Genomic DNA, 13282 nt, shown 5'->3' on the forward strand with positions numbered 1-13282 from the left:
GAAGCAATAAGGTATAGCAGGGCACTAGCTGTAGAGAGGAACAGAGAAGAGGGGGAGCTAGTGATAAAGTTAGAAGAGGCATTGCGAAGTGGCATCGCATCCGACGTTTTAGCGGCGAGGTTGGCCCTCGACCAACACTTCAATGCTAAACACGAAGGGTGTGCTGTCAGGGCAAGGATGCGTGCTCTGAGGAATGAAGGTGTTGGAGCCGCACGAGAGGCCCGGGTGGCGGAGGCGCAGCGGGGTAACAGAGCCACCATCCGGTCTCTGGTAGACGAACAGGGGCGCGAATTGCTCGAGCCGAGCAAGATGTGCGAGGCGTTTCAGCGGCATTTTGCCCGACTGTTCGGGAGGAGTGGCGAGCGAGAAGGCAGGGTGGACTTTAGTGCCTACCTGCACAGCTTGCCACGACTCTCGGCAAGAGAGGCGGAGTGCTGCGAAGGGGTCATCACGGCGGAGGAGGTGAGGGACGCGATGGCGGGTTGCTCGACGGACAAATCTCCGGGTTTGGATGGTCTGCCCTACGAGCTTTACAACTGTATGCCAGACTTGTTTGGAGAAGTCTTGGCGGTCGTGTACTGCAACTGGCAGCAGAACGGGAGCATTCCCGGTTTTGTGAGCCGAGGAGCGGTAACGCTGCTGAAGAAAGATCCAAACAAGGGGGACGCCATAGATAACTTTAGGCCCATCACTCTGCTCAATGCAGACATGAAAATTTTGGCCAAGGTGTTAGCCAAGCGGTTGGCGCTTGTCATCGAGAAACTGGTCGGCACGGAGCAGACGTGCGCCGTGCCGGGCCGGAGCATCCATGACAACCTCCATCTGATGCGCTACATCATAGAGAGGGTAGTTAAGGAACCTGGCATGGGTGGGGCCCTGATCAATTTGGATCAATCGAAAGCTTTCGATAGGGTAGACCATCGATACTTGGAGGCCGTCCTCGAAGCGGCCGGCTTCGGTCCCGTTTTCCGCGGCTGGATGGCTGCCTTGTACACAAGCATCCGTTCGGTTGTTCGCGTCAATGGACGTCTATCGGGACCCTTCGACATTGCACGTTCGGTTCGTCAGGGATGCCCCCTGTCGCCGCTCCTGTACGTATTGACTCTCGAGCCACTACTGCGGAAGCTGGCGACGCTGAGGGGCATCCCGCGAGAACTGGGGTGCGGGACGAGCATGTCGGCATACGCGGACGACGTCACCGTCATAGCGTCTAGCCACGAGCACATCGAGCTTGTCGGCGAGACGCTGAAAGACTACGAAGCGGTGACGGGAGCGAAAATCAACCGGGATAAGTCGGTGGGTTTGCTGCTCGGCACCTGGAGAAGCAAGCCCATACCGTCCGGCAGCGCCTCAGTAGTGGGACGCTGGACGGACGGTCCGGTCAAGTTGCTCGGAGTCTGGTTCGGTCCGGACCTGCAAACGGAGAAGAACTGGGACGAGATAACGAGTAGGGTGGCCACTCTCTGCCGGCAATGGTCCGAGAGGAAGCTGTCCCTAAAAGGTCGGGCGGAGGTGGCGAACGCGTACATCGCGTCCGTCATCGAATACCGCCTGACCGTTGTGCCTTGTCCCGATCGCGCCATCACCGAAATGGAGCGCATCCTCTTCCGCTTTTTGTGGAAAGGAAGCGTTCCGATGGTGAGGCGATCCGTTTGTTGCCAACACCCGCTGAAAGGAGGGCTGGGCATGCCGTGGTTGATGATGCGCAGACATGCGCTGAGACTGCGACATCTCCGGCTCTACGTAGACGACGGTGAGCAGGTGTGGTCGCCGTTTGTGCGACACGCTTTCCCGCAGCTCGTCTCCATGACCGAGCTGCAGTCGTGTATCAAAAAGAGGCCGAGGAATGGCGAATGGCACCGTGAGTGTCGCGTTGCTCTGCAACAACTTTGCCGTCCCGGGTCGACCTTGAGCGGCTGCATCACAACGAAGTCATTCTATAGGGGATTAGTGGAGGGCAGGTACGACGACGATCTCGGGGCGAACCTGGGCGTCGACGAGGAATACCTGACCCGCCTGTTCAGGACGACTTTCGGGCCGGGACCTATGGACAACTTCCAGAGATCCCTGGCCTGGCAGTGTTACCGAGAGGCGCTACCCGTTCGGGATAAGCTCTATAGACACGGCTCGCGAAATGTGGGGCCGACCTGCCCGAGATGCGGTCAGAGCGATGAAACCGTTCTGCACGCACTCGTGCGGTGTCCAACCATTTCGGAGCTGTGGGCTTATGTCGAACGACTGCTGTCGCGTGTGGGACGAGTCGGTTTATCAACCGAGTCTATCGTCAATATCGTCACGCCTCCGTCCTTTAAACGGGAAGGAAGAGCTGTATTTATCGTACTTGTGGCTATGGCCAAAGAATGCATCTGGTGGACGCGTCTGAAAGGATTAGAGACAAATACTTTCCTCTCTGGTCAATCTCTCATCAACTTTTTCAAGTATCACTTGAAAAGGAAGGTGAGAGTAGAGAGGCAAGTGTTGTCTAGCAAATGTTTCGAAAAAAGATGGATACATGTAGCAAGAATGGCACGTATAAATGACGAAGCCACCTTGACCATGATTCTATAAAACGTTTTAAAATTTTGTAAACAAAGAAATTTTATTTAACAAACTGTGACGCTAAAGACCGAGGTTACCGTGGTCTTTTCGTAGGTTTTTCTTTCCACGGATAACCTCCCCATTTATTGGGAATTTTTTGTATTATTTCGTATATTTTGTAAATACCCCAAACGTTTTGCGATGTTTTTTTTTTTTTTTTTTTTTTTTCATCTTTGTCCCCACTTTTGTTTTTTTTTCTGCTTTGTTTTCGACCCCCTCGAAAAGAAAAACTCTACATTTGTATTTTGTCCCCTCTGTGTTGAGCCCTGTGTGGCTAATAAAGAAACCTATCTATCTATCTATCTATCTATCTATCTATCTATCTATCTATCTATCTGCAAACATGGATCAGGAAGAGACCGAAACTGGGCGATTGGCACCGCGAGTGTCGCCAAGCTCTACAACAGCTCTGCCGTCCGGGATCAAACTTGTGCAACTTCCAAACGACCAATGCGTTCTATAGAGGACTAGTGGAGGGGAGGTCTGACGACACTCTCGGGGCAAACCTGGGTGTCGACGAAAAATTCCTAACCCGCCTTTTCAAGACGACGTTCGGGCCGGGGCCTATGGATAATTTCCAGAGATCCCTGGCTTGGCAATGCTATCGAGACGCACTACTAGTTCGAGAGAAGATCTACAGACACGGTTCGAAAACCACCGGACCGACCTGCCCGAGATGCGGTCAGAGCGACGAAACCGTTCTGCACGCACTCGTGCAGTGTCCAGATATTTCAGAGCTGTGGACCTTCGTCGAACGGCTGTTGTCGCGTGTGGGACGAGCCCACTTATCAGCCGAGTCTATCGTGAATATTGTTCCGCCACATTCCTTTAAACGGGAAGGAAAAACGGTTTTTGTAACACTGATAGCTATGGCAAAAGAATGCGTGTGGTGGACGCGTTTGAAAGGTCTACAAACAAACACTTTCCTCTCTGGTCAGTCCCTCGTCAACTTTTTCAAGTACCACTTGAAAAGGAGGATGAGGATAGAGAGGAAAGTGTTGTCGAATGAAAGTTTCAATAAAAAATGGGTAAATGTGGCAAGAATGGTAAGAATGAAAGACGACACCATTTTAAGCATAGACTTGTAACAAAAAGAGACAAAAAGAGAGAAGGTACTTACTTTCATGTACCTTTAAAAAAAATGCCTGAGGTGACCGTTGTCTTTTCCGTAGGCTTTTGTCTCCACGGATAAACCTAATCTGTTCCCCGTTTTTTTACATCGACTGTGATACACGATCCCTATTGATCGCCCCCCCCCCCCACCCACGGTTTTTTTTTTTCTTCCCGCGATCCCTTTTGATCGAAATTATCCCCCCCCCCCCAAGAAAAGCTCTACTTTGTAATTTGTCCATTTTCTGTATTTAGCCCTGTGTGGCTATAATAAAAAGATATCTATCTATCTGCATACATACATACATCTATATAGATAAAAAAGTAAATAAAACTGGCACAAAAGTATATTTTACGGAAGTATATTTTAGAGAAGGCTTAATATTTTTGTTACAGAGAGTGATTTAAAATATAACCGGTTTCAATGTATTCATCTTATCAAATATTAAAAAGAATTTTTGGGGAAGTCAAAGAGAAAAAAATTGGTGGTTAACAGTTTGTACCCATGTTTTAGTTCTTAGTATATATATTGTTGTGGCGAGACTCATGACACCCGCTGCGAGAAAAATAGCGGTCTGAGTGTGTATGGGGGAAAAGAGAGAGAGAGAGAGAGAGAGAGAGAGAGAGAGAGAGAGTAGACGTTAATTGCAGGAAGTCGTAAGATGTCATTTTGTCGGAATATCGTTTGTTGGTTCGGGGCAAAATGAGTAAGACAAGACAAGGTAAATATGCCTTTCCATTTTTCCGGAATTAAATTTTTAAAAAGAGTCCTGCACATAAACGTTCAATCTTAGATATCATAAAGATTAGATATGTAACAAAATTTTGAATATCTTGGTCAAATGAAAGAGGATTATGGAAAAATAGCACATAGTATGAAATTAATGAAACTCGACTAAATCTAAAAACCGAACACAAAATATTCTTTATAGCTTCTTCACTATAGCTTCTTTGCCAAATATTATCCAGATATTTTATTAGCTACCTTAATTACAATCGGGTGAAATTAGAGGAAAAAGTTCTTGAAAATAGAACCTGTTACCTATGTTTCAAACTTTCAACTTCAGCAACAACTATGTAAACCAGGGCTTCTCAACATTTTTACCTGTGGACCCCTTTGATTCTTATTTCATTCCTGCGGACCCCCTGCCACTACAACCACCATCAATGCCATACCCATTCGATGTTTAAAATATCATACTGCATTTTTATAACTAAATGTTATTAGACTTGCATAAAAATTGTTAAAATATTTTGTATATTGTAGACCAATAACCAATTTCTTAACAACTAAATTCTATGGAAAATGAATGTTCACAATTAAATGAGTCATAAATATACAAGTATATATTTGTTAAAATAAGATAGTACTTTAGTGTTAATTTCTTTAATGCAAGTCTGGTGGTTGGTGCTGCTCTGCTAGTTTCAAAATATTCTACTTCAATGTTGTCGATGAGAATTGAAGATCACCTTTTTCTACAATGTCGATTCGATTAGGAGCTTTTAACAATAAGTTAGTGACATGGCTGAAACCAGATTCAACAAGATAAGGGAAAAGCAGTAAAGTACAACTGCGCTCCCCCACCAGAATAGTGGATACTTTATAGCAATGTCATTTCCTTTCCATACATTATGTTCTCCATCTTTAAATGTTGCCTGAAATATTTCATCGCTCTGCAATTCAATGAGATTCTCCTGAAAACAGATATCTACGTTAGTAACATTAAGAAATGTCACCCAACGTAGTATGTTCAACTTCAGCAGGTCGTTAAACTGAGCTTGCATATCATTATGCAAGTTTTTCAAATGTTCAGTATACAAGGTCATCATCATGCAGACTACTGTTAATTGTAATAATGCACAACATACAATATTTATTTTCTAGAGCTGCGCTTTCCCTAGAAAAGCAGTAATAGCTCCTTTGGAGGATAGGAGATCAAGTGTCTTCTACTATAACCTCGGGCCGACCAAAGCCTTGTGAGTGGATTTGGTAGACGGAAACTGAAAGAAGCCCGTCGTATATATGTATATGTATGTATATGTGTATGTGTGTGTGTTTGTGTGTCTGTGTTTGTCCCCCTCCCCAACATCGCTTGACGACCGATGTTGGTGTGTTTACGTCCCCGTAACTTAGGGGTTCGACAAAAGGGGCCGATAGAATAAGTACTAGGCTTACAAAGAATAAGTCTTGGGGTCGATTTGCTCGACTAAAGGCGGTGCTCCAGCATGGCCGCAGTCAAATGACTGAAACAAGTAAAAGAGTAAAAGAGTAAAAGAGTAACTCGGAGATCAGTCTTGCGAAAATATGTTGAAATCAACTTGCTGCCAAGAACTGAGATATTTCTTGTGTGAATTCTCTCTCTCTCTCTCTCTCATATATATATATATATATATATATCAGGCTGAGTAAAAAGTAAGCAACGTTTTGAAACATGAAATTCATCACAATATATTTCAACAATGCGGAAATTTTATTCACCAAAGTAAGAAATTACAATTAACACATTTTTGCCAACGAGTTACAAGTTTGTTTATTCCGGTAACTTAAAAATCTGGAGTTCTGGAGCTAATGAACTCTTTGAACGCACTTTCAGCATAGGTTTGATTTTTGAACTCCTCTCACAGGAAACCATCAAGGTGCTTGAACAAATGGTAGTCGATAGGAGAAAGGTCTGGGGAACTAGCTGGGTGGGGAAGAACTTCGTAGCCAAGTTCCCTCAACATTAGTGAAATGCATGGTCGAACATTGTCATGAAGAATGATCGGCCCTCTTCTGTTGACCAGTCTGCAACGGAGGAGTAGCAGTTTTCCCTTCATTTTGGCAATTTCATGGCAATATGTTTCTACAGTAATGGTTTCTCTGACTTTTAAGAAGTTACAGTGGATGAGTCCAGCAGTACACCACCAAACAGTCACCATAGCCTTCTTTTTGAAAAATTCGGCTTTAGGGAAGGTTTTCGGTCCTTCATTTTGATCCAACCACTGCGAAGAACGTCTTTTATTATTGTACAGAACCCACTTTTCATCGCAAGTTACAATACGGTCGAGAAATGGATCGGTCTGATTACGGAGAAGTGACAAACAAATTTCATATCTGCGCATTTTCTGATTTTCATTCAAATCGTGTGGTACCAATTTGTCAAGCTTTTTTGATTTTCCGATCGCATGCAAATGGTTGCAGGCAGTTTTCTGGCTAACTTGAAGTTCTTTTGCCAGTTCGCGGATGGTTTTACGTGGATCTGTCTCAGTGACGGCCTTTAAGTGACCGTCATCGATGACAGATGGGCGTCCACTACGCGGACGATCTTCAAGGCTCAGGTCTCCACTGCGAAATCGTTTAAACTATTTTCAAGCTGACTACCCACAGGTCATTTCCTCACCAAACGTTTCGTTGATATCGAGAGCAGTTTCACTTGCTTTACGTCCTTTTTTGAAGTCGAATAGCAAAATTGCTCGAATATCGCACTTTGACAGTTCCATTTCAGATGATTGTAACAACGGTGAAAAAATATCAATGTTAATTTATTGATGCATTTGAGCTAGTCTATGTCTGTATTATCAGACAATTGGGATCTTTGTGGCTTTCGTCACTGTTTACAATTATCTTTGAAAAAAGCATTTTAATGTATCATATAGATAAATCCGAATTTGTTATTCATCTATTCCAGAAAAATTTTGCTAAAATGTTACAGTTGTTCAAAATTTTGATAATTTTCAGAATTTTCAGTCAATCAGAAAACAGCGCGTACGCAGCCTCTTCCGTCATTAGGGGTGGGTGGGGGAATCGGCGTGTCAAAACATTAAACTAGCTACAGTAAACAGTGAAAAACATGAAAACATTCGCGAGCAAATTAAATATTTAAAAGCTGCGAACAAACCAACAGGAGTTGCTAGAAATGACAGTAAAAAACATTGTTTAAAACAGACATTTATTAGTTTAAACATTTCAAGAGCGTAACTTTGCAATGCACTCTAGGATTTTATATAATAAATTATCTTTCTCGTATCTCCTTCTCTACATAGGAAAGGTTTAAAGCTATGCCCATCGTTCTAGAATCGAATTCCTTCTGTTATGAAAATAAACAACTATAGAACATGTGGTGGTTACAATCCTTGTGCGCATGCGCAGCATCTTTGGTTACTATGGAAATAGAGGTCTTCGCAATCAGCCATGTAACATATGGTGCTTCTTTGCTTTGGTTGTTGTTGAATCAGAGTCTTTCGCCACGATGATGTGTGTAAAATACTCGCTTTTGATTGGCTAAAATAACCAAATTTTGCAAATTTTAAAGGCTAATAACTTTTTAATTATAGATTTACAGGAAAAATGAATTTCATTTTCCTAATTAGAATGCAAAATTTAATCTATATACCAAATTTGGAAACAATTGGAACAAAATTGTAAACAGTGTCGAAAACCACCAAGATCCGACAAATGCAAAAAAAATGTTTAAAAAATTCAAAACTCTAAAAAAAATCCGGTACAACTTCTTCACGGTTCAAAACGTTACTTGCTTTTTACTCAACCTGATATATATATATATATATATATATATATATATATATATATATATATATATACAAACATACACACACGCACATATATATATACATATATATATGTATACGTATATATACATACATATATATATACATATAGCCACAAATATATACATATGCATATACACAGGTGTATGTGTGTGTGTGCATAGCTAGACAGACGGACAAATAGATAAATGTATACAAACGTACGTACCAAAGAACACACAAATTTATATATGTATATATACATACACACACACACACATGTATATATAAGTATGTTTGTACTTTAGTCTTCAATAAATATTCTCTGGGGAGCAGTGAACCGGGGGGTGGGGGTTCTTTGAGACCAATGTCAAATGTGTGTGTGCGTGTGTGCGCGTGCGTGTATTGTATTGTGTGCGCGCTGTGTGTATTTGTGTATGTAATTAAGCCCTTAGCCAACTGCTGTCGTCAGTCGATGTATCTGGAGCATTTTTGGAAGAAGTGTGTGTATGTGTGTGTGTGTGTGTGTGTGTGTGTGTGCATTTTTTCAAACCGAGTGTCCAGCCTTTTGACTTTTGTTGATTTGTTTCTATTTTTGATTTGCCCATATACATACATATATACATTCGTACATACATATATTGCGGTTACTTTGAATACCACCGTTTTGTTATGCCTATCCTGTTCTTTGATAACAAAGCCAAGAATGTATTTATGTATGTCATTATTCATTTTATTTCAAGATTTCTTGCCAATAGAGAGAGAACCCGTTTCTAACTTAGATACAAGGTTCCTGCATGGGAACTTCAACCTCGTCAACAGGGTATTTTTGTATGTATGCATTCTTTGTATTTTATTGCTGCTGTTGTTGACGCCGTTTTTTCTCATTGATATTTCTTTCATCTTTCACGACCAGCCTCGTAGATATGTTTTGTGCATTTTTAATATTATTTTTTTTTATTCTTGTATTGAAAAGTAGAGTAGTAAATAAATTAGGAAAGACAGGATTTCTAGCAACATATTTCAGGGTGTTTTTTAAACAAGTGTCTTAGTCTCGGTGTACCATTGTACAGGGTCCACTTTGTAAACTACTGGTCCAATGCACAAGTTTTCATGGCCCCTGAAAAATTATTGAAGACCCCCCCACACACACACACACGCACACACATTACTGCATTTCATCTGTGGACCTCAAGAAATTTTGTATGGACCCGAGTTGAGAACCCCTGATGTGAAATATACTGACCAATTTTTACTCCTATCTACGTAAACTATACTGACCAAATTTTACTCCCAAAGATGATGAAATGGTAAAAAATGAAAGAAAATAACAAGAAATCAGAAATTCTTCATTTTGACCCAGTTACCAATTTTGCCCCGTTTCCATATAGTAATACCAAGGGTCTCACAGAATGGCGAAAAATATATGAAAAAATGCGAAAGAAAAAAGGTTCCGTTTAATGTAACATTTGACTATATATGGAATAATTCTAAAGTTGAAAAAGAATGCTTTTAGCTGTTGAGAAATGTAATTTGATAATTAAAACCAAATTCAAAAGTTGTCTTTATTTACTTGCTTCATAAAATAAGACTAGTTTAGAAGTAGAAATGTGTGTGTGTGTGCGCGCGCTTTTAAGCGTCATTGGTCAAGTCAACTTCAGTCATGCGTTGAAAGAAGGAATTTGGTCTAGAGACAAATAAAATCTATTTTTATTTTTCATAAAAAGAGGATACATTACATTTTTAAAGAAGTCAAGATCCCTTTATTTTGAAAGCGTGCCTCTTCATGCCCGATTGCTGTGAGGTAGTGGGTCCTCTCTGTATTGAGTGCTACATACCCTTCTTAGCAGGGGTCCCCAATATCTATATGCCTGGAGCAACTTCCCTCTCCGCACCCCTATAAATCCGACCCTGCATACAGACACATGCATACATGCACGATGGCACGCACACACGTACGCAATAAAATCTCGCCATTGATAAGGTAGTAACGAAAGAGTTTTTTGGCAAACAAAAACAAAACAATCAGATATTTAATAAATGAGTAGAATTAACATAATCATTCTCTCTAGACTCAACAAAATATGTTTCAACACACGAATTCAGATAAAGAATTTTGTGTATATATATATATATATATATATACATATATAAACTATCTGGATGTTTTGCGTTCTTGTCCCATTCTGTATTATATATATATATATATATATATATATATATATATATATAGTGATACCTCACAGTACGAGTTTAATTGGATCTTTGTGATTTGACGGGCAACACTTGTTTTCTTAACGAAACACTTTCAAACTTGGGACACTGGTAGAATGTGTCATACAAAACAACTTTTTCTCTTAGCCTTCTTAACAAAAAAATGTACATCGCAAGTTATTTCATGTTAAAGTTGTCGTATTTCTGTAATTTCAACCAATAACTGACGTCTATTCAGCTGAATACAGTCAGTGCTGGCTTGTCATAAAAATGTTATTCCCTGTGACATATTTCATCCGGTTTAATCGTAATTTATACGCATATATTGTTTATATAATAAATTACGCTGTGCGTATCTGTGTGTGTATATTTTTCCCATAACCTCACTCATAACCCTAACCCTAACCCTAACCCTAACCTTAACCCTAACCCCAGCCCTAACCCTAAACTAGAGTTTGATTTAAAGAAGATTTGGCTGCTATTTCTAGGAAATGAAGCACTTGGTGGAAGTGCATTAATAATTCTGGTAGCTCCAATAACAAGTGCAGGCAATATTCAAGTATTTTGATGGCTTTTCCCCCTTTGTTTACGAACAGTCTAGTTAATTGGAAATGTCAGAACTAACGGGGATTAATACCATATACACCGTCACAGCAGTTACTGTATTCAACTGAATAGACGTCAGTGATTAGTTGAAATTATCGAAATAAGACAATTTTTAACGTGAAATAACTTCGAATACAAAATTTTTTATCTGTTCTATACCACAAAATATACAAGTATACGAAGTATACGTAGTGTTTCGGTACCAAAAACACTACATAAAAAAATGTTGCCCGTCAAATCACAAAGGTCCGTTTAATTCGTTCCATGACCGAGCTCGTCCAATGATTTACTCGTTTTACAAATCAATTGCTCCCATTGAAGTTAACTTCACATAATTAATCCATTCCAGCCTCCAAAAACCACTCAAAAATATTTTTTTATGGGTTTTAAAATAGAAATGGTGTAGTTACAACTAAACTCACAATTATAAAAAAAGAGAATGCAAAAGAAATATGCAAACTAGTTTTATTAACGATTTGTGTGCTTGTACTGCAGATTCCCGCTCGTACTTCAAGACAAAAATTCGCGCGAGTCTCGGCTTGTACAGCAAATTACTCGTACAATGGGGCACACTTACTGCAAGGTTCTACGATATATATATATATATATATATATATATATATATATATATATATATATATATATATATATATATATATTGTTGTATTTGGGGATGGTCATATTACAAATTTAGCCAATAAAACACACGCACCGTATATTTGGTGTTAATTTGCTTCAGCTTTATATTACATTACATTACATTAATCCTAAATAGGATTCATGCAATGTAATGTAATATAAAGCTGAAGCAAATTAACACCAAATATACAGTGCGTGTGTTTTTATTGGCTAAACTTGCAATATGACCATCCCCAAATACAACAACATCTGTTTCAACACACGATTTCACATCAAAAATCTTGCAAAACAAATATATATATATATATATATATATATATATATATATATATATATATATATATATATATATATATATATATATATATATATACAGCGTGTCCACAAAGTCTGGGTACACGGGGATTAACACATACTGGGTTGTGATCTGCATGTTTCAGCCATTCAGTTTTGGTGAGAATTTTGCTATGAAGTATTTCTCCATATTTTTCCTGAAGGAGGTATCATTCCTTGAGCATTTGTAGAAGGGAAAGATCTTAAATTTTCCTTCCCCACATGTTCCTAGGTGCTCACTCAGTGTAATTTTCCGTAGTTCCTCCTGTCGGACATGTTGCCGGTGAATTCCGGCTCGTTGACATAAGGAATTTCCAGTTTCACCTATATAATCCTCCTTACATGTGGGGCAGGTTATGCAGTATATTACATTCTGCGTCTTGCAGTTCATGTCTGCATTTACATTGAATGTGTGACCACTCTTAAATTTTATCTGTTTGTTCCCCTCTATATATTTGTAGCTAGGGTTGCTGCAGGTTCCACATCTACCATCTCCACACTCTTTTACGTAGAATTCGGTTTCATTCTCTGCTGAGAATTTCGCTCTTGTGAGGTGTTTTTTTAAGTTTTTTTCTTGGCGTTTACTGTTTTTTATGTGATGTTTGTTTAGTAGGTTTTTCATTTTGGGGCTTTGTTGGATTATTGGTAGGTTTGAGTGTATAATGTGAAACATGTTGGTGATTGTAGGGTTGTGTGTGTTAATGAAAGGGATGATGTTTTCTTTGTTTTTCTTTTTTGGTGTTCTGAGTTGTGTAATGTCTAGTTTTGTTGCTCTTTCGATTCCGTTTTCTATTAAGGTGAGTGGGTATTTTTGTTCTAGTAGGAAGTTTTTAAGTTCCTCTAGTCTTGTGTAGCGTGTCTGTGAGTCGGTCACTATGCTGCATATGCGTCTTGCCATACTATATGGGATGTTTCTCTTTATGTGGGATGGGTGGCAGGAGTAGAAATTTAAATATTGGTGTGTGTCGGTTTTTTTGTAGTGGATGTCTGTTGTAACGATGGAGTTGTGTATCTTGATGTTGATGTCTAGGAAGGGGAGTTCGTTGTAGTTGGTATCTATTGTGAAGTGGATAGATGGGTGCAGTGTGTTGAGGATCTTGTGGAATGTTCGTAGATCTTCTGATCTGTTCCAAAAGATGAAACAGTCATCGAGGTAGCGTTTCCACTTTTTCTTGACGTCTTCTCTGAAATTGTGTTCGAAGGTGATCCCTATTTCATCGTATAGCTTGTTCTCAAGGAAACCCATCACTAGGTT

The sequence above is a fragment of the Octopus bimaculoides genome, chromosome 4 (assembly GCF_046866305.1).
Source record: "Octopus bimaculoides isolate indiv1 chromosome 4, ASM4686630v1, whole genome shotgun sequence".
In the NCBI taxonomy this organism is placed as follows: Eukaryota; Metazoa; Mollusca; class Cephalopoda; order Octopoda; family Octopodidae; genus Octopus; species Octopus bimaculoides.